At 37.5% G+C, this 20,233-nt stretch overlaps 1 protein-coding gene across 1 annotated transcript in view; it reads left to right on the top strand.

Annotated features, from left to right (window-relative positions):
• Positions 1-16,075: 16,075 nt before the first annotated feature.
• LOC113543058 (muscleblind-like protein 1) overlaps positions 16,076-20,233 on the top strand; it is a 115,779-nt gene continuing 111,621 nt past the window's right edge. The window contains exon 1 of the mRNA XM_026941022.3: positions 16,076-16,231. The gene's annotated coding sequence lies outside the window, so the exon portion shown is untranslated. The remainder of the gene's footprint in view (positions 16,232-20,233) is intronic.

Below are 20,233 nucleotides of genomic sequence, written 5' to 3'. Positions count from 1 at the left end.
AGAAAGACAAAATTAATAAATGAAACTCATTCGAGGTCTGATTACATATATGCGTATATAATATATGTATAAATGTATATTCAGTGTTATTTTGTATCAAAAATATTATAAAACAATGCCATTTAAGTTAGTAGAGGAAAAAAGACAACTAAGACTGTGAGGAGTAATTCCCTATAACGGAGACATTCTGCTCTTTTGCTCTGTCGCTGATGAGAACTAATGGGCAAGATTGAAAGAGTCAGGCTGCTCTTTATCTCATAAATCACTGTCAGTAATCCATCGAGAAGGTGATTTAGCCTGTAACGTCTCTCATTCCCTGCTAACTCCTCCTGCCATTTCGATTTTGCGTTTGCTTCATTTACATATATATCACCACCTTGTTCGTCTTGTCATATTGGCACAGTGTGTCCTGCTTTTATTTCCTCATCCTTATCATCCCTCTCTCTATTCTCTGTTACTTTCTGTCTCTTTCTCTCACTCACTCTCTCTCTTTCTCTCTCTCTGAGCCGGCAGTGTTTTAAGCTTTTTCCTCACTACATCAGAATTGCTCAGCTTAATTGGACGCAGCATACAAGTGCAGGCTTCTCACGTATTAAAAGAAAAATCCGCAGAGCACCCAAGTCCAGGTGAGTCATGAAGTACTCAGTTGAAAAAAAAAAATCTGTGAAAGGCGAGTGTGTTTTCAGACTCATCATGCGGCCCCATGATTGTTAACAGATATGCAGAAAGCACACTGTACTGTTGTTTAGCGAAAATGTATCTCTCAGGCAATCACAGTGGGTGAAAAGTAGCAAAACTGCAATTTACATAACTAATTGAAGTAACATAACTAGCAGCAGTGCCTAAGTAACTAGCTAGCTAATATCAAGAGTACGAAACATTATGCTAGCACATGTTAAGGTGCTAGCTTGTTACTACTAGCTACGATAACAGCAGCCTGTTGAATTTAAAGATAATGAACACGCAGTTGGTCGAAACATCAGTCATCTACAGTTCTTTTCACAACAATAGCAACTCAGATGATTACAACAAATGAACAAAGGATTTGCCTGAGTTCACTCCTTTCACCATACTAAGTAGTCTAATAGCTGTCTAATTATAGAATAATGTTCATTTTTCAGGTGCTATAAGGAAATATTTTGGGATGTCATCAGCGTTTGAACCAACTAATAAATGATGCGGATACATTTTTAAGTCAAATTCAACTTGACTCTATATATATATATATATATGTGTGTGTGTGTGTGTGTGTGCAATAATTTATGTTAGCTAAATTTCAATATATATATATATTATATATTTATTTATATAATTTCTTGCAGTCTGATCTAAATTGTGTTAGCTAAGTTTAACAGCTAAAGTATTTTAGTACTACAGTAAGCACTGATTGTTACAGTCTACAATTGTTTATTAAACTGTTCATTCAACCGTAATATTTATTAAAATATTAATTCTGTTCATTCTGGGTGGGGGGGCCCTTGAGTAAGTTGTCCCCAAATGAATTAATTCAGTGTAAAATCGTATAATAGTCCATGAGGAAAATCCATTTTCTTCGCAATCATGTGACATAATATTCTTTTTTTTTCTCATTATGTCTATAATCATTTGAGAATACAGTCTCAAAATTTTGTATGAGAATGAAAATGACTTCTTTCTCATTTCTCCTGCCAGGATTTTGAAAGAATACTCAAAAGAGCCATTTTTTTTTTTTTTGCATTTCTGTTACTGACATGAAAACAGAATGACCAAAATGTCCACGGGCCAGCAATGAAACAGTGCTGTCCAGTTTTCCAGAAATGAATTACAAGTTATGATTATTTACTGCAGTTTATTCTCCTCACAGGACATCTGTATCTCATTATGTTCAAATTGGTCTGTGCTACTTACTGTACTTAACCAAGCCTCCACTTCTTCCTGAGACAATTCGTGCCATGTGCCATGACCTCACCGTGTTTCATGTTAATTGTAAATTCAAGCCACTTTTATATTCAAAGTAATAAAAAAAAAACCAAAAAAGGAATAAAATGGATGCTGATTCACAGTTCACAGTGGAAACTTTTTGGTTTTGTGTTATTAAATTTGATGGTGGGTGTTTTGCTTGTACAGGGAGGAAAAGAGAAGCAGACGCATGGTGTAGTCGTTGATCTTTCAGTTTAAAATTTAAGCACTTGTCAAACATGGTTGTTCATGAATATTTCTGATTGGTTTCGTCTGGATGCGTGACTGCTTGGATGGCATTAAAATTCTTGTACAAGCACACATTTTCTCTCTCTCTCTCTCTCCCACACATACGCAAATATTGAAGAAATAGTGTTGCTTTTTCCTCTATTCCCTTTATATGCCATTAATCTCACTCGGCGTCTTCTCATAGTTGTCAGTCAGTTTTCATGTTAAGTAAGATGTCAGAACTGAATGAAATAAATAACTGATAGAATATTCTTTTTATAGATGCGCTTTTATGTTTTTTTTCCACACTCGACCACAAAAAAAACCTCTTCTGAATTATACATGACCATATTCGCTTACCTGATGAGCAACATCAACACTGAAAGTGTGTATATATAGTGTGTGAGAGACACACACAGTGATAGAACATGGATCAGCAGTTCACTGGCTCTCTCTAGGTAGCACTGCTTTAGAGCAGACAATGCAGTATTCGTACCTCAGCCTCCGCATTACTGCAGCAGGGACTTTCAGCACTGCATTCAGTGTGCTCACGTGCAACAAAAGACATTTCTACAACACTGATTATACCGTATCTTTGTACAGAAGACAGCCATGTCACTAAATGAGACGTTATCGGGTACATCCATAGTCTACATGCATATACAGAATGATTAAGGGCGTATGGATGAATTAGATCTTCCCTTTCCTAATTAAGATCATACATCACATGTGATCTCTACATTTTTAGATCCAGTGTTGCACAGATTTATGTATATTATAACCCTGAGATCTGATCCTTGAAAATACTCAGCTGGTTCTGAGGCTTTTAAACATATTCACAGCTCTTAACAATTACAGACCAGTGCTGGTTTATAGCCACACATCTGAATAAATTAGCAAAGCTGTTACATGGAACATTAGGCTACTGAATTCAAAACTCAAGATCATTTCCAAAGTCTTAAAACTACTAAGGAATTTGAAGTTCATCAGAGATAGAAGCAGTGAGAGATGGTAACGTAGTGCTGCAGCAGTAACCACAGTCTAGCCTTCCAAAATGGCATGACATAAAAATTTGGTTGCCTAAATAGGATATGTGGTGCACCACTAGAGCACAGCAGTTAAATTTGAGACAGAGGTGTGTTTTCTTCTAGCCTGAAAAATGCAAAACTTTAGTGATGGCGAAACGGGCAAAGCGAATTCCAAATTTGACTGTAATCAATATTAATAATATGTTGGAAAAATCAACACAGTCTCTTAATTAAAAGTTCATAAGATTTTGCATGCGATGACTCAAAAATGAAAATTTACAACCGATTAAGGTTAGGGTGAAGGTTGGGATTAATTATTATATCTTTTGTTATTACTTTAATACTATGAAATCCAAAGAAATGGGTGTTATGTAAGATTGGGTTGGAAAAATTACAAAATGTTCTTCAACTGCAAGGTAAAATGACATGTTCCTATTTTTATTAGGTTTGTTTTTCTCAGTCAAGTCTCCTGAAAGCTGTCATTGGTTCCAGACATGCATTCTTTACTCTACCTACATGCTTTTTCTATTCCTTTCACTGTAGTTACTAAATAATTCACAGTAGATACTAAATGTTTTGTTAAGCTTCTTTCATTCATTTTCTTGCACTGTTCCTGGTGGAGCTTATGGTAACAACAAGTTGAGAAGGTCAGTCCAGATTTCTCTTACCCCAGCCACAGATTCCAGCTTCTCCTGGGTGATCCCCAGAGGTTTCCAAGACAGCTGTGAAAAATAATCTCTCCAGTGGATCCTGTGTCTGCTTCAGGGTCTCCGTCCGGTCGGACATATCGGACACAAGCTCTACTTTGAGCTGACTAGGCTTGAGACCATGGCCAATTTTGTCAAGTCATGTCAAGTGGAGTTTATTGTCATTTCAGCCATATACAAGTACATAGTGAAACAACGTTTCTCCAGGACCAAGGTGCTACATAAGACAAACACACAGAACTACAAGGGACTACATAATACATTTGTTCTCTTGGCTCCTGGCCACAGGTGGCTTGGTCTTGGTGGGATTCAAACTCACAATCTCCTGACAATAGGGAGATTTTTTTTTTCTGTTCTGCCACTCAGGAGCACCAGCAAGTCAATTCTTTTCTGCGAAAGATCCATGGACTATGGATGTGCAGATTTTCATCTAAGCCTTGTTCAAGTTTGTGTAAGAGGTCCGAAAGAATAAGGTTGTGAGTACCAGCAATGGAAATTTGGTTCATCTGTAGGGTGTCTGGGTTTACTGCCCCCTGGTCAGCACATGGTAGAGCGGTATCAGGTATGTGCTAATGGACAGAGACCCCGGGGTAGACCCAAGACCTGCTGGAGAGATTATAACTCAACCCAGTTGGCTTGGTAACATCTGGGGATCCCGCAGGAGGAGCTGTAACCTGTGGCTGGGGATATAAAAACCTGGGCTTTCCTTCTCAGCCTGTTGCTACCGTGACCCCTACCAGGAAAAGTGGAAGGAAAATGAATGAATGTAAATGAGTGGGTTATTATTTCTTTCTTATTTGTTTTGCTAGGCTATGTGTAATTATGGAAAACTTGGCAGGGCTTATGATGGAGTAGGGTGATTAGAGCAGCAGATGGCTCTGTGCTTTCACACAACAAGACTTGTACTATTAAATAATTAAAAAATTGTGTTTAATTGTATGAGGAACTTTTTCATGTTAATATATATTTTTTAAAAGAATGGCAGCAATACTGAGTAACATACTACTAGCTCGTTATCCAGGGTTTTTTTGCTAAACATTTGCTTGACTTCACTCAGTACTTATCTAATAAAGTTTACCTTTTTAAATTTTTTCCATTTTTCAAAGCTTTCAACTCTGATTTTTTTTAAAAAAAGCACTGAATGTGCTTTTTAAAGACATGTAGCCACCTCTTACTGTGTTAGATTTTAAATGGAGGTTGATGAAAAATATAAATGCCTAATTTGGACCACAGCTTAAAACAGCCAAAAGACTTTCTCATGTAGGCATAGCAACAGCAGTCCAGAAGTCAACAGTATTTCCCATGAAAATAGTAATACAAGAGTGTGTGGTGGGTGGGTGTGATCATTTTTATGTTTATGCAGTTAATTCACGCATTACAAATTTGCTAGTCTGGAGCTTCACACCACCTTTATTTTGTCTGCTGCAGTTTGACTTGCAAAATATTTAGGAGACACTCGTCTGTAGTGCTATGAACAAGTCTATTATAGCTTATTTTTGGCTTTGCCATATTAGCATAAAAAAATTCATACGTACTGTTTTTTTATTTTCTGTTCAGGATTGATGTTCATGATGTGGACTCATTTTGGCATATCATAATATCTGTCCCTTTTTTAGGTTTACTAAGCAAATGTTACCTCTTTGTTAAAGATGTATACACTGCTGGGTTCTTCTCAAAAATCATAGGTGTAGATTTAAGTAAAGAATGAAGGGAAGTGAAATGTCTCCTGAATCACAATTACACAATATATACTTGTATTTGGATGTTTAATTATGTAGCCTCAGATTCCTGTTCTTGGCTGACAGGAACGGAACCCTGTGTGGTCTTTTGCTTTTGTAGTCCATCTGCCTTACGTTTCGACATGTTATGCTTTCTGACTTGCTTTTCTGCTCACCACGGTTGTAAAGAGTGGTTATTTGTGTTACCATAGCCTATTTGTCAGCTCAAATCAGTCTGGCCATTCATCTTTCTCATCAACAAAGCATTTTCATCTGCAGAACTGGATGCTTTTTGTTTTTCTCAGCATTCTGTATAAACCTTAGAGACTGTTCTGTGTGAGATCAGCAATTTCCGAAATACTGCATGATTTTATGCCTTGCACTCCTCCCACATGATTGGCCAATAGGATAATTGCATCAGTGAGCACGTGTACAGGTGTTTCTTAAAGTAGTCAATGAACAAACAAGCACTATTATTATTATTATTATTATTATTATTATTATTATTATTAATCTTTCTATTTATCATTCACACATAAGGCTTGATGGAGTTGCATGAATGTCAAGATGGCTCTCTCTTCAATGATTCGATGGATATATCTTAGGCACAAAGGTTTCTGAGTCTCCATCTCATCATGTGTTTCTCTCTCTCTCTCTCTCTCTCTGTTTATTGAATTACCCTGCCTGGTACTCAGGGCAGACACTGTCTGCTGGTGGCCTGGACCATAACGACCTCATTAATATGATAAAGAGCCCGTCAGCCCGGCTACCTGGTGTAAAAACCCGCATGGCACAGCAGAGACCTCAATATTGGCCACACCTACACCAAAATGGACCTTACAAGCATCATAAATCTTAACTCTGCTGCCTCTAGATAAAGTCATGCTCACTCAGGCTGCAAAACAACCCTGATTGTTTGCTCACACACACACACACAAGTACATGGTGTCAATCTCACACAGACACACTCTCTATCTCTTTAGATGATGAGGGCGATGTGTTATTACGACCTTGTGATGTAAAGTGCATTGCTGCAAAATGGGCTTTTTAACTAAAACGAAGATGGCAAATGTCAATGCCGTCTGTGGAGAGAGAGGCTCAGAAGCAGTGTGAGGGAAAACTGAAAAAGGAGCTTTTACTCAGAATTAATTTAGGGTAAACCACCATTAGTAATATCTAAAGTACCCCTGAACTTTAAAATAGATTTTTGAACATCTCTTTTTTTTGGTTAACACCTTTTATAAAGCTTAATATGATTATATTGATTAATATTGAGGTCAAAATTCCTATCACAGCTCCATCACTTTTTTTTTCAATTTACAACAAAGACATTCTCAAGACGTTTGTGAAAAGCTGTTTGAGGGAAAGCATTATGAGCTCAGTTTGTGACCAGACGAAAAATCTTGACTATAAATGACTGGTAGCTAAACACAGCCACCTTTTTCTAACATGACAATTTTTAAACAAAGATTAGCTAAATCTCCACTCTATTAGCAAATAGCACTTCCTAAATCTAACTGAACTAACTGTCAAAATTGTCGTGCAAGTTATAATTATCTCGACTCTTGGGAAGAAACCCCAATGCAGTTTCAAGCAGATGGAGTGCAAACCCTGCACAGCTCCCAGTACACAAGCATTCTGACAATGGTCTAAGCAATTTCTTTTATAGTTTCCACAGTAAGGTCTGGATTAGTTGTAGTGTCACTATGGAATTAAGCATCTTTCACACCATCTGCAACAAATTAAGATGATGTGATGCACAGCAGTAAATTCAGCCTTGTCACGTCTCTGTGGATATTTGACTAGCTAGCATTCACTGAGGCAGTACTGCTGCTCCAGGCAATACTGTCACTTAGGAGCACAGAATCAGGTTTATTCTTCAGTTTAAATTAACGCCAAAATGCACAGTCACATACAGTAAAGACACAATGTGGAATTGCATAACACTGACAGTTAGCAAGGTTAGCTAGAGGTTCCCTGATTGAGATGCCTTGTAATTTGTAAAGATCAAATTTTATTTTCATCATTTTCCAATAATGAATCTAAGAAAATCTGCTAATATTGTTAACACTTGTTAACAGGGTTGAGGTTTTTTGACACAGAACTGCAAAAGCACAAAATTACTTTTCTTCTTCCCATGATCTTCAGGAAATTTTATGAAGCAACTTTTTGTCAAACATGTGACTTGTGGAATATTCAAAAGACAACATCTCCTAATACAGGAATAGATGCCATTTTTTGCATTTTGTTATGTTATATACAATATATCAAGCTGCGCAGAAAATATTATTAGGATTGTTTTCCTGATTCATCGTCGCACGAATGTACCATAATAAATGAACATAGGTTCTGTGATAAATTAAGCACGTCTTCAGCCTGTTTGAGCAACGGAACTTTGTCACAGTTTTATAAACACATAAAAACGAAAAATAATGGCGCACAAGGAGAAATATATACAGACATGGGTATGCTCAGATACACCTGGGTCTTTAACCACCTGATGTTCTCTCTTAGCTCTCCCTGGAGCGAGCAATCTAATCATTATCTGTCAACAGGAATTCCCTCAATCAATCTTATTTTCATCGCCCGTTCCCATGGATACACATGGTTCCAGAGCTTGGATTGATGGTGGGAGGTACATTTTATTTGGCCTCCACATTAAATTTTGTTACTCTTTGTTGCATTGAATGCCCTTAAGTATGCTAGCAAGTCTCAATGTGTTTAATGGAATGTGGGCAGCAGAAGAACAGAAAATTGCATTGCAAAATGCATGATCTTTTGCAATCTGGATCGATCTTTAAAGTCATACAGAAGAAGTATATAATACCAAGATTAATATGTACACTGATTGCACTTTTTTTTAAAAGCCCAAAGATGTTTCACAAAGATAATCACAAAAGTATCCGAAGACAAATATAATAAAGGCTTTAGGAGAGCTGATTCATTCAATCTTTTTGTAAATCTGGCATCCATGTACAAAGTCTGTTGTTTCAATTTTTAATTCCATCTGAGCAAAGCAAACTATCTGTGGTGTAATTATTAGGCCATCTAGAAAAACTAACTAACTAGATTATTGGGTTTTTTCCTATGTAGATATATTTTTGGACTCCACCAGGGTAAGACTGGTGAATACCATCCACTATTCCTCAACAATAGTTACCCAAAGTGCTACATATACATAAGAATACAATTGTTACTAAAAATACAGACAGGGTACAATAAATAAAGCATAATACTAACAGACGAAATATTAATAATAGTAATAACACAAATTTTTTTAAAAAAAATTCAAAATGCAAGCATGAAAGATATGTTTGTAGTTTTGACTTGAAATAGGTAACTGAGGATGTAGGGATGCATCGATACCATTTTTTTCCCAGTATGAGTACAATTACATGTGTTTTTTTGGTACTTGTCACCTTGATTCGCAAGCAAAGTAGTGATCGAGGGGAAAGGAAGCCGCATGTCTCAGTGCTCAGTGCTCGCCGAGCAGAACTGCTCAGTTTCTCGACACATTAGCTTCACTGCTTCACCTTGGTGTATGTGCTAATCACAGGCACCTTGCGCTCATTTTTAAAAACGATGCTCATTGATATTGCTCTGTGTGATCAAGTAGGCCATCCTCATGCTCTCGTAAATTTTAAAGGGGTACTTGTTTTGCAGGAAGATGCTGTAGTTCTGCTGCTGATATTATCAGTCTGCTTTGATTTGCCTTGATCATCAAAAAATACGACCAGATACCTGTCATGGAATACAAGACACAACGATACTGCAGAACTCTCTGAATGATATGTGATAGAATTATTTTATCTGAATAACTAACAGAAATAGGACATGGATTCATGTGTGTTTATGCATGCCTAGAAAAAGAAAAAAAAAAAGAATCAGCTTCATCCTAGTGCTTATAATGATGAATGTGCAGTGTTATTAGGTTTGTTAGTTCTAAATCCATTGGAAGAGGTAGTAGGTTTTCAGTTTCAGTAGATACTTGATTAAAAATCCTACTGCAAAACGACAGGTTTCTTATTACACCCTTTTCTGATAGAGATGAGAGTGCAGCTCTTGTGCTCTCAGTACATCTCATTCTGATTTAATTTTCTTCAAACCTAATCATATTCTTCAGGAGCAAAAAAAAAAAAAAAAAAAAAAAAAAGAAAGAAAAAAAGGCTCATATATAAATTGAAGTTTTTGTCCAGACCATCTCAAAGACTTATGAAAGCATCTTTGTTTCCTCGCTAAATTCCCGTCTGAGGTTATTGTATTTATGGCCTTGTGACAAACCTGTGGTCTGAATGCGGTGCAAGGTCTGTGTGAAGGAGAGACGTAGGAGGGAGGAACAGCGAACGAGGAGGAAGAGCAAAAGAAAGTGAGGGGGAGGAGAGACAAAGTGGGAGGAAGGAGAGGACAGAGTGGACAGTAGAATCGATGAGCGTCCCCGCTGGACCACATGATTGACAGGAGCTGCAGGAGGCTGAAGGGGTCACAGGTGGTGCTACACACACACACGCACGCACACACACACACACACGCACACACACACACACACACACACACACACACAAACATGCTTCAAATACCCTTAAGCAGAGATATATATACTACACAACCACACACATACAATACAGTTTGCACACACACCCACATACGCACACATTATTTTGATCAATAAAACACACTCACACACACACACACACACACGCACACATTACTTTGCATTTTGAAAATACAAAGATACACTCTGTAAGAGGGACCTGAGTTCAGTAACATCACTTCAGGTAAAAATGTTAGCATTCCTGTATTAGCATTCCAATAATAGCTAACGTTAATGCTAAGTATCCTTCGGAAGTCAATCAATACTAGTGTGTCCTTGGTTTCTAAAATATTCCTGCACCACATGCTGTTATTTTTCTCCTGTGTGTTAGCAAAGCTTAACATAGCAACAACATTAGAGCAGCCTTGCCTGCTAGCTAGCATCTAGCTCAATAACTAGCATAGAGTATGATTTTAGTAGGACTTTACTGACCATGTAAAAAACCTCAAACACATATTAAACATTCAGAAACATCACACATGATTTCTACAACACGCTGCATAGTCAAAACTTTGCTACGTCTCCTTTTTATCCTGATTTGTAGAAACTGTGGTAGCTTTTTGGTAATTCTTTGGTGCTGTGGAGAATTTCTAGCTGTAAAGCAGCTCAGGTGTAATCGGCTGCACTAAAATCCACCAGACTTATTTGTGATTGAGTTTACATGGAGTGTCTGTATTTAGAATATATAGAAATACAGCATTTTAATTACAAATTACATGCTGTTTTTTTCTAAGGGCCTTGAATGCAAATTGTGACATCACCCTGCTGAAAAAAAAACAATAGAAACCCTCACAGAAATTCTAATGGTTTCCACAACAAATACCATTACAAACCATCAGCTGTTAACCTTTAAAACCATTACCAAATGTTTTCCATTATGTAGTAGGACGTATTAAGGATGAAGTTCCTTAATGGTATCCACTGGACATAACATGCCACCAATAGAAGGCAATAGATTACCAGTCGAGACCCACAAGGACCATTATAGTTTCCATTAAAACCAATACAATTCCCATTATAACCATTAAAATCATTACAAATTCTATGAGAGTTTCTATTGTTTTTTGTTTTTTTTTTCAGCAGGGCAGTATTATAAAGTTTTATCTGGGCAAAAATGAATGAAGCATATCAACTTTATCATTACTGGATATTGTGGTTTTATCTTTTTTAAAAAATGTATCCACTTTTTAGATATACAATGACAAAAGAAATCAGACCTAAGGTCTGTCTATGTATTAGGGATGTAACCAAATATGACCATTATTCCGAATGACCAGATAATGTGTTCTAAACAGATACAAATACAGACACAAATAACTTGATATGATATGATAGATATGAAGCTTGCAGTATAAAGAAAGACCATGCTCAAAATGTAAAATGCATTTACAGCATCCTTACTAACTGTGTGGTCAGAGTTGCTGTGTTTTATATTAGGCTACTATTTTGGGAAATATAGCCTAGTATATTCATTAGAAAATATTGCACGTAGTTACCAACATAAAATAATATCTGCATGAGAAGAATTAAAAGAAGAATCTCTATTTGAAACCAATTATGAACTTGAGTGATGTAGCTGAGGTTGAGGAACTGTCAGAGCCTGAATTCCCCGTGATTTTCTACTTCTTCTTGTTTCTTTCTTCTTTTGTTGTTTTCTAAAACATGCATTAGTTTCTTTATTCCTTTATTTTGTTTGTATACTGCTGCTGCTTAGATGGGACAGAGAAGGAACTCCAAAACGTTGAAACTACAGTATATAAGTATTGAATACTTTTGTATGTACATCCTACATATTAAATAATATTGGTTTTAGTCTACTTTACTTACTGATCATATCAATAAACAGATCTGTGTTTGGCCAGTGTTTAAAAATCCAAAATTTGCCTCAGTTTAAAAGTTTAAAGTGTAGACTGCTGAGCTGTAAATGTATATATCATAATTTTTGAGTTTCTTAAAATAACTCAACCAAACTATATATTCAAATATACGGATCAGAAATACTGCCATCTGCAAGCACACATATACTGTACTCATATGCACAAAGTAGCTCCTAACATAGGATAACATATACTAACAGACACACACACATACTACACACGTATATGAAACCGCACACCATATGCATGTAGTCAGACAACACAAACAACTCATGAACTTTGTAATCATCCAAACATGTAGGAATAGAAAAGTCTTGTGTTAATTACTGTGATTAAGAATGAGTGGAAGCAGTTGCTATGGTGAGAGAGGGTTTCCCTCTCACCCACAATGAGTGTGAGGTCATGTGTGCTTGGAGCTACATAATTTATCACTTGGCTTCATGTTATCCTCTTGTGCCATATTTTAAGCACACCTTGAGGTCACCTCATAGCCAGCCTTCAATATTTATCTCTGACTAAATAAACACCTAGCAGGAATTATTCATGCATTCATAAAGAGACACACATGCTTGTGTGTGCAAATGTTCGTGTGTATTCATTGGTTCCCATGATGCTTTTACCTGTAAAAATAGCTTATTTTAATGTTTGAAAGTCTCATTAGGTCCTGAGATTAAGGTTAGGGTTTATGAGGTTAGGATGTGGGTTTGTAATTTCTTTGTAATTAGGATTAGGATAGATAACACTGTCTAGTTTTGTCTGTGTACTCTCTTTGCAACTACCATCTTGCTAGTAAATCTATAATCACTGTGTTTGGTTTAACGGCAATAATTCAAGTTGAACAGTGTTCCTACACCATGTTGCATCGCTACCCTAGAGCTTTGTTTTTATGTTTGTCTTCCCTCCCACCTTTTTTTCCCCACAGAGGACTTCTGGGTGGACAGTCCTCCAAGCCAACAGGTATAACGGATCATTCTTAATGAGGTTAATTTTAGGTTACTGTGGTTAAGGTTAGGGTTACTGAGATTAACATTAAGGTTACTGAGGTTAACATTACTGAGATTAAGGTTAGGGTTACTGAGGTTCATGTTTTGGTTACTGAGATTAAAGTTAAGGTTACTGTGATTGGGGTTAGAATTACTGAGGTTAAGGTTAGAGTTACTGGGGTTAAGGTTAGGGTTACTGAGTTTAAGTTTACTGAGGTTAAGGTTAGGGTTACTGAGGTTAAGGTTAGAGTTACTGAGGTTAAGGTTAGGGTTACTGAGGTTAAGGTTAGGGTTACTGAGGTTAAGTTTACTTAGGTTATGGTTAGAGTTAGTGAGGTTAAGGTTAGGGTTACTGAAGTTAAGATTACTTAGGTTAAGGTTAGAGTTACTGAAGTTAAGGTCAGGGTTACTAAAGTTAAGGTTAGAATTACTGAAGTTAAGGTTAGGGTTACTGAGGTTATGGTTAGAGTTAGTGAAGTTAAGGTTAGAGTTACTGAAGTTAAGGTTACTAAAGTTAAGGTTAGAATTACTGAAGTTAAGGTCAGGGTTACTAAAGTTAAGGTTAGAATTACTGAAGTTAAGGTTAGGGTTACTGAGGTTATGGTTAGAGTTACTGAAGTTAAGGTTAGAGTTACTGAAGTTAAGGTTAGGGTTACTGAGGTTATAGTTAGAGTTACTGAAGTTAAAGTTAGAGTTACTGAAGTTAAGGTTAGAGTTACTGAAGTTAAGGTTGGGGTTACTGAGGTTATGGTTAGAGTTACTGAAGTTAAAGTTAGGGTTACTGAGGTTAAGGTTAGGGTTACTGAAGTTAAGGTTAGAGTTACTGAGGTTATGATTAGGGTTACTGAGGTTATGGTTAGAGTTAATGAAGTTAAAGTTAGGGTTACTGAGGTTAAGGTTAGGGTTACTGAAGTTAAGGTTAGAGTTACTGAAGTTAAGGTTAGGGTTACTGAGGTTATGGTTAGAGTTACTGAGGTTAAGGTTAGGGTTACTGAAGTTAAGGTTAGAGTTACTGAGGTTATGATTAGGGTTACTGAGGTTATGGTTAGAGTTAATGAAGTTAAAGTTAGGGTTACTGAGGTTAAGGTTAGGGTTACTGAAGTTAAGGTTAGAGTTACTGAGGTTATGGTTAGAGTTACTGAGGTTATGGTTAGAGTTAATGAAGTTAAGGTCAGGGTTACTAAGGTTATGGTTAGAGTTATTGAGGTTAAGGTTAGGGTTACTGAGGCTAAGGTTAGAGTTACTAAGATTAAGATTTTGGCTCTAAGGGTAAAGTTAGAGTTAAATGTAACCTCAGTAACCCTTTACTGAGGTTAAGGTTACAGTTACAAAGGTTAAGGTATGGTTACTGAGGTTAAGGTTACTGAGGTTACGGTTACAGTTAAGTTAAGGTTAGACTCACAGGGGTCAAGATTTGGGTTACTGACATTAAGGTGACAACTAAGGTTAAGGTTAATAAGGATAAAGGTATGATTAAGTTTAGGATGATTAAGGTTAAAGTTTGGGTTACTGAATTTAAAGTTAGGGTTAAGGAAGTTAAGATTAGGGCTCAATAAGGTTAAGGTTACATTTAAAGAGGATTGAATTCACCCAGTTATCACATGATAAAAAAACTATTAGAACTATATTTAGTTAGAACCATACTATTTTACTTAACATAGTCACAAGATGTTTATCACATAAAATGTTCATTTATGCATATCTAGAGTTTTTTATCCTGGGAATTGTACTAGTACTTAATATTTGTTTCCATTTCACATTTAATTGGTCTATTACATCAGTAAGCTGGCTAGCCAAATAACTACCCAACTGGTTCATGTGGCTTTTGGGTTGTTTTTTTCATAGCAGGATTTTTGATACATGCCAAGATAAGATTCATTTCAGTTTTATTTTCCTTGTAAACTGGATTTTAGGGGAATTCCTATGTAACGTAATAATATTTTACATTTTTTCCCAGAGCTAAAAACAAATATTTAAATGTAGCCCCACCCTCCATCATTTTAACAATTTCTCCCTTTGTTAAAATTAAAAAAAAAAAATTGTAGTTATGGTTATGGTTACATTTAGGCATGGCATGGCATTTATCAACAGTTGCACACAGGTCAATTCCTACAATGACAGTAATACAAGACTGTGTGTGTGTGTGTGTTGTATTATCATTCTCCAGCAGACTGGATTGAGAAGGGGGGAAGGAAGCAGCTGAATGCTGGTAAGAGCAACCAGCGCCTGATTCCTGGAACTCAACCCAAGGTCTCTGCTAAGTGCTGAAAAAGTTTGTGTGTGTGTGCATGTGTGTGTGTGTGTCACTGTGACTAACTGTATTCAAATCATGCTCCATATTTGACCATTATATAACGTAAAATGGTTTAGATAACTGCTCAGGTGATGCATAACCTCCATAATTGCAAAGACATGCTGTGTTTAAATGCAAGGTTTTGAGTGTGTTTGTGGGTGTTTGCGGGTGTGTGTGTGTGTGTGCGCGCATACAGACAGCACAGGGGCCCAGTAGTAGGCAGAAACAGATGCTAGGGCACTGATTAGCGTGGGGTTAAGACTGTTAAAGTAAGCAGCAGAGTGCTGACATGGTGGCCTGAATATTTGCCCTTCCCATCCAGGACGCACTTTCCTTCTATCATCTCTACAAACACACACCACTTTAGACTTCATACACTTCTACTCGCACATATATTTCCTTCCTTTCTTCTTTTTTTTTTCTTGAACAGTACCTAAAACCCTTCCAGAGAGTGAGGAGTAGGGAAAAAATGTGGCAACAGGTCTGGTCTTGCTTCCTTTGGAAAGACTGCAAGCAAATGATGGAGGTGTAGAGAGAGAGAGAGAGAGAGAGAGAGACAGAGAGAGAGGCTGTTGCTATAGAAACCTGAGCGGCATTGGTGGCAATAGTGTAGAGGCTAATTCTGGAGAGATAGCAAGTGAGGGAGGGAGAGAGAAAGAAGGAGAGAGAGAGACAGTGAGAGAAAGAGGAGGAATTGGCCCCAGCCTTCCCACAATACACTGCATGCTACGCTGCTTACGCACGTTGAGTGGTTTTCCCCTGTCCCTAGGCTGTTTGGCGCTTCGTTACCATCTGACGGGAAACTCAGAGACAGAGAAAAAGAGAGTGGCACAGAGGAAAGAAAGAAGTAAGACTCAGAGGAGATCAGGTGAGCAACACACACCTTTTACTGCTTGACTTGATTGTTTGTCCCTAAAGATGTTTTTTCTCTCTCTGAGATTTGGTAAATATTTTTTCTTTTCTGTTTTCACGTTTCCAATTGACGCAATATAACTGCAAGGTGCCATTAGTTTTGCTTTTAACGTCAGTCAAGGGATTTTCGTTAACATCTTGCAAACTGCAAACAAAGTTAGCACTGTGCTTTATTCTGTGCATTTGTCTTGGGGCATTGTTTGTTGTTCATATTTCTCCGTTGCTGGAGAAGCTTGTTAGTTCACATTTGCATGTGTAGTCACTTCACAGATGCTGTTCATCCGCAGTCACTTCACAGATGCTGTTCATAAAGTGGTTTGGGTTTTGCCTAATGTGTGCTGTCATCTTGAGCAAACAGACTTTAAATCATCGTATCCAAGCATGTTTAAAGCTTCCTTCTGTTTTAAACCCATGCCTTCCACGACTAACCAGCATCTTCTGAGTGCCACGTGACCAGTTCTGCTATTTGCTCAGAGGGGAATTAGTTATAAGTATGCCATCTGTTGAATTGGATTCAGAGGCGAGTCGAGGAAAGCAGTTGGGAGTTGTGGGAGGACCACAGGGATCGTACACAGATTTCTAATCAGAAAAAAAACAATTTTGTTCTATTTTATAGGAGCAAAGACATAAGATTAGCTAAGAACACCAACAGTGCTCATTATATACTAACCTTAAGGCCCCAGAGAACCTAAATGAATCATTGCCTTCTAATGAGGTTAGTATTGGTCTTGTGGACTGGGTATGCAGTATGAAGTCTGATTTTCCAGTGTCTACTAGTCAGTATTTCTTCCATTTTAATATAAAGTGGGTGGGGCTAGTCTAGGAGAATGCATGTTTAATCATCACCTTCACCAATCACAGGACTCATAGTGTACCTTTATCCCAGATATTCATTCCTGCTTGAACAATCTTTTTGAGTTTGAGCAACCTAGCAGGCGAAAGCTAACCTAGCTAGCAGGTTAACTCTATATTTCGTTCAATAACAATCCCGACTTCACTGACTGCTGCATTTTGTTTCGATCTGCTGGGAGCCACAGACTGAGAGATACCAGTCAGACACTGTCAAAGGAATATTAGACCATGCCCATTATTACCTTTTTTTTTTTTTTATCAGTCTATCTAGTGTGTCAGTCTGTCTGGAGTTTTAGCAATGTTCAATCCAAGCTGGTCTTTTGAAATTCTTCCAAAGTTGAACAAATGAGGATGATATGTTTGGATATTACCGCCATGATTTTTTAATTTATTTAAATTTTTTTTTTTTGACAATTTTTGCAAATTTTGCATCATTCAAACATGTTTAATACTCAGCACTGCATGTTTCATCAGACTTTAAACATACATCTTTTGATTCAAGCTGGCTCTGGGATTCAAGTCTTGATTCAAGTCTTGCAAGTTTGCAGATGTTGTTTTATGGGTCATTCTGGGTGTGGATATGAACATGAATGGATATGAAAATACCCTGACAACCTTACACTGGAGACTCCTTCCGTGAATGTTAAAAAAACATTTCCATAAATCACCATATCAACAGATATACATTTTCTTTATTGAATGACCCATTTTTAAACCAGTATGTTTACTGGTTTAGTCTGTTCATCATATAAACCTATGATTTGCCTGTCAGAGCTGCTGTTATAAAAAATTTATCAACACCTTCGGAGATTTGAGAATTCAACATCACTGTGGTATAACGACTATTAGATTTTTGGTTGTCACGAACGGCCCTGATTTTTGCTCGTCACAAAAGTTGCTATCTCAGTCATGTATGCACACATGCTCAAAGAAGTGTGAATGAAAAGTGAAACTAGGTAATAAGAGGCTATGAAGTGACAGCCAAGGATTTTGCACACACTTTAATCTCTGAGTGTTTGTTATATGATAATTGAGGCAGACAGGGACACCAAGGACGTGAGGGCAGCCGTTCTTTGTCTGCTTGCAGTAACACTTCAGCGATTCAGCAGCTGATCTCATGCATCCCGTGATCCACTGCGCAGCACCCTGGCCTGGCTTCACCCTCTGCAGTGAGAATTCACAGCCAGGCTGCAGTTATTTGCAGGGTCTTGATAGTTGCCCATTACTCAGAGCATAGACTTCATGATATACAGGGGTGAGTGGGTTTCTTCCAGGCTTCTAAGCATGTAGCATTTACACTGAGGGTGTGACAATGTTTCAGAATCATGGTATACTACAATAATAAAATCTTATGCCATACTGGTATAAACAAAAATATATTCTCATGCGATGCAGCCAAATCAGTGTTGCCAACTTGGTGACTGTGTTGATAGATGTAGTGACTTTTTGGACTTCTTTAGTGATTTTATTTCAAAAATGAGTCTAGTGCCAAAGCTAGTGACTTTTTCAGCTGACGTTAGCAACTGTCCTGCACTCAGTATGGCTCTCCAGCTTACATAACAGCTGCTGGATATATGAGTTTACAGAGCAGATTTGGTTGACTCACCATCAGTGTGTAAAAGCTGACTGAGTTTGACTTGTGCAACCAATGTTCCCAATGACCAATCACTGATCACCATTGTTTCGCAGCAATCCAATCACTGATCACTATTGTTCCCAATGACCAATCACTGCTCACTGTTGTTTCCAGTGACCAATTATTGACAGCCATTGTTTCCTAACATCCAATCACTGATCGCCATTGTTCCCAATAACCAATCTCCGATCACCGTTCTTTCAAAACATCCGATCGCTGATCACCACTGTCCCCAACATCCAATCACCGATCATCATTGTTTCCCAACAATCGAATCACTGATCACCACTGTTTCCAATGACCAATCACTTATCATCATTGGTTCCCAACATCCAATCACTGATCATCATCGTTTCCCATGATCAATCACTGATCGCCATTGTTTCCAATGACCAATCGGTGATCACCATTGTTTCCCATGACTAATCAATGATGATTATTGATCCCAGTGACTGGTCACTGATCACCATTGTTTCCCATCACCAATCACTGATGATCATTGTTTCCCAACAACAAATCACTGATCACCATTGTTTGTCCACTGATGTACTTTTGTTTCCTTCTATTTCCTGACTACTCTTTACCGCTGCTTGATTTTTTTTTACAGAAAATCTAGAATATTGTGCTTATATTAATAGTTTCTGGAGCCATGACCAAAGACTTCTACTTCTACTTAGAAATAAGACATGTAAGGAATAAAATACTTGGGGACTTGCTGTTATAAGAAAATAATCAATGACGGGGTGTTGAGATACAGCCTGGTGCAAAATGTACTTACTACACCCCAAAGTGTATTATTTTCCATTAACAGCATGTAATCTTCCTTCTTCATGTATCAAATTTTGCTACGCAGATGATCATGATGATTCAGCGAATACGCAAATTAGTCTGTGATGTGGTGAAGATCTGGTGACTGAGCCAAATACTGACCTTTACTGTCACTACACATTGTCCACCATGCATAAACGGTCTCGAATGTGAATTGTTAAAAAATGACCTTTTTGAGAATGGGACAGATGAATGGAGGAAGAAGAGAAGGTGAGGGAGAGGTGAGTCAGAGAGAGAGGATATTAAAAAGTGATTGAGTACCAGTCAGCATGTTGATTACATTGTGAAATGGGTCAGAGGCTGGAGAGTGATAGCAGGTCCACTTAACCGTGTGCTCCCAGGTCAGCTTACACCCTGTTTATCCATCAGCAGTGAAATGGAAATTTCTAAAATTTTATAATTTATAAAGGGAGTCTTCCCTTTCGCACCATTACGTTATGATTCACACTCAGTTATGTGATATATGTATATATTTAGACCGCCACTCCGATTTAAGTTTTATAACAAAATCTGTCTCCTGATGTATATTGGGTGTATTGGTTTAGTCTCAGCCTCTGATGCTCCACCCCTTTCATGCATCAATATAAATTAACATAAATCACTATCCTGATTCATCTTGTTCTCTAGACTATTCTTCATTCT

The sequence above is a fragment of the Pangasianodon hypophthalmus genome, chromosome 21 (assembly GCF_027358585.1).
Source record: "Pangasianodon hypophthalmus isolate fPanHyp1 chromosome 21, fPanHyp1.pri, whole genome shotgun sequence".
Lineage (NCBI taxonomy): Eukaryota > Metazoa > Chordata > Actinopteri > Siluriformes > Pangasiidae > Pangasianodon > Pangasianodon hypophthalmus.
The sequence above is the reverse complement of the archived record's forward strand: the minus strand, read 5'-3'. Positions and strand labels throughout refer to the sequence as shown.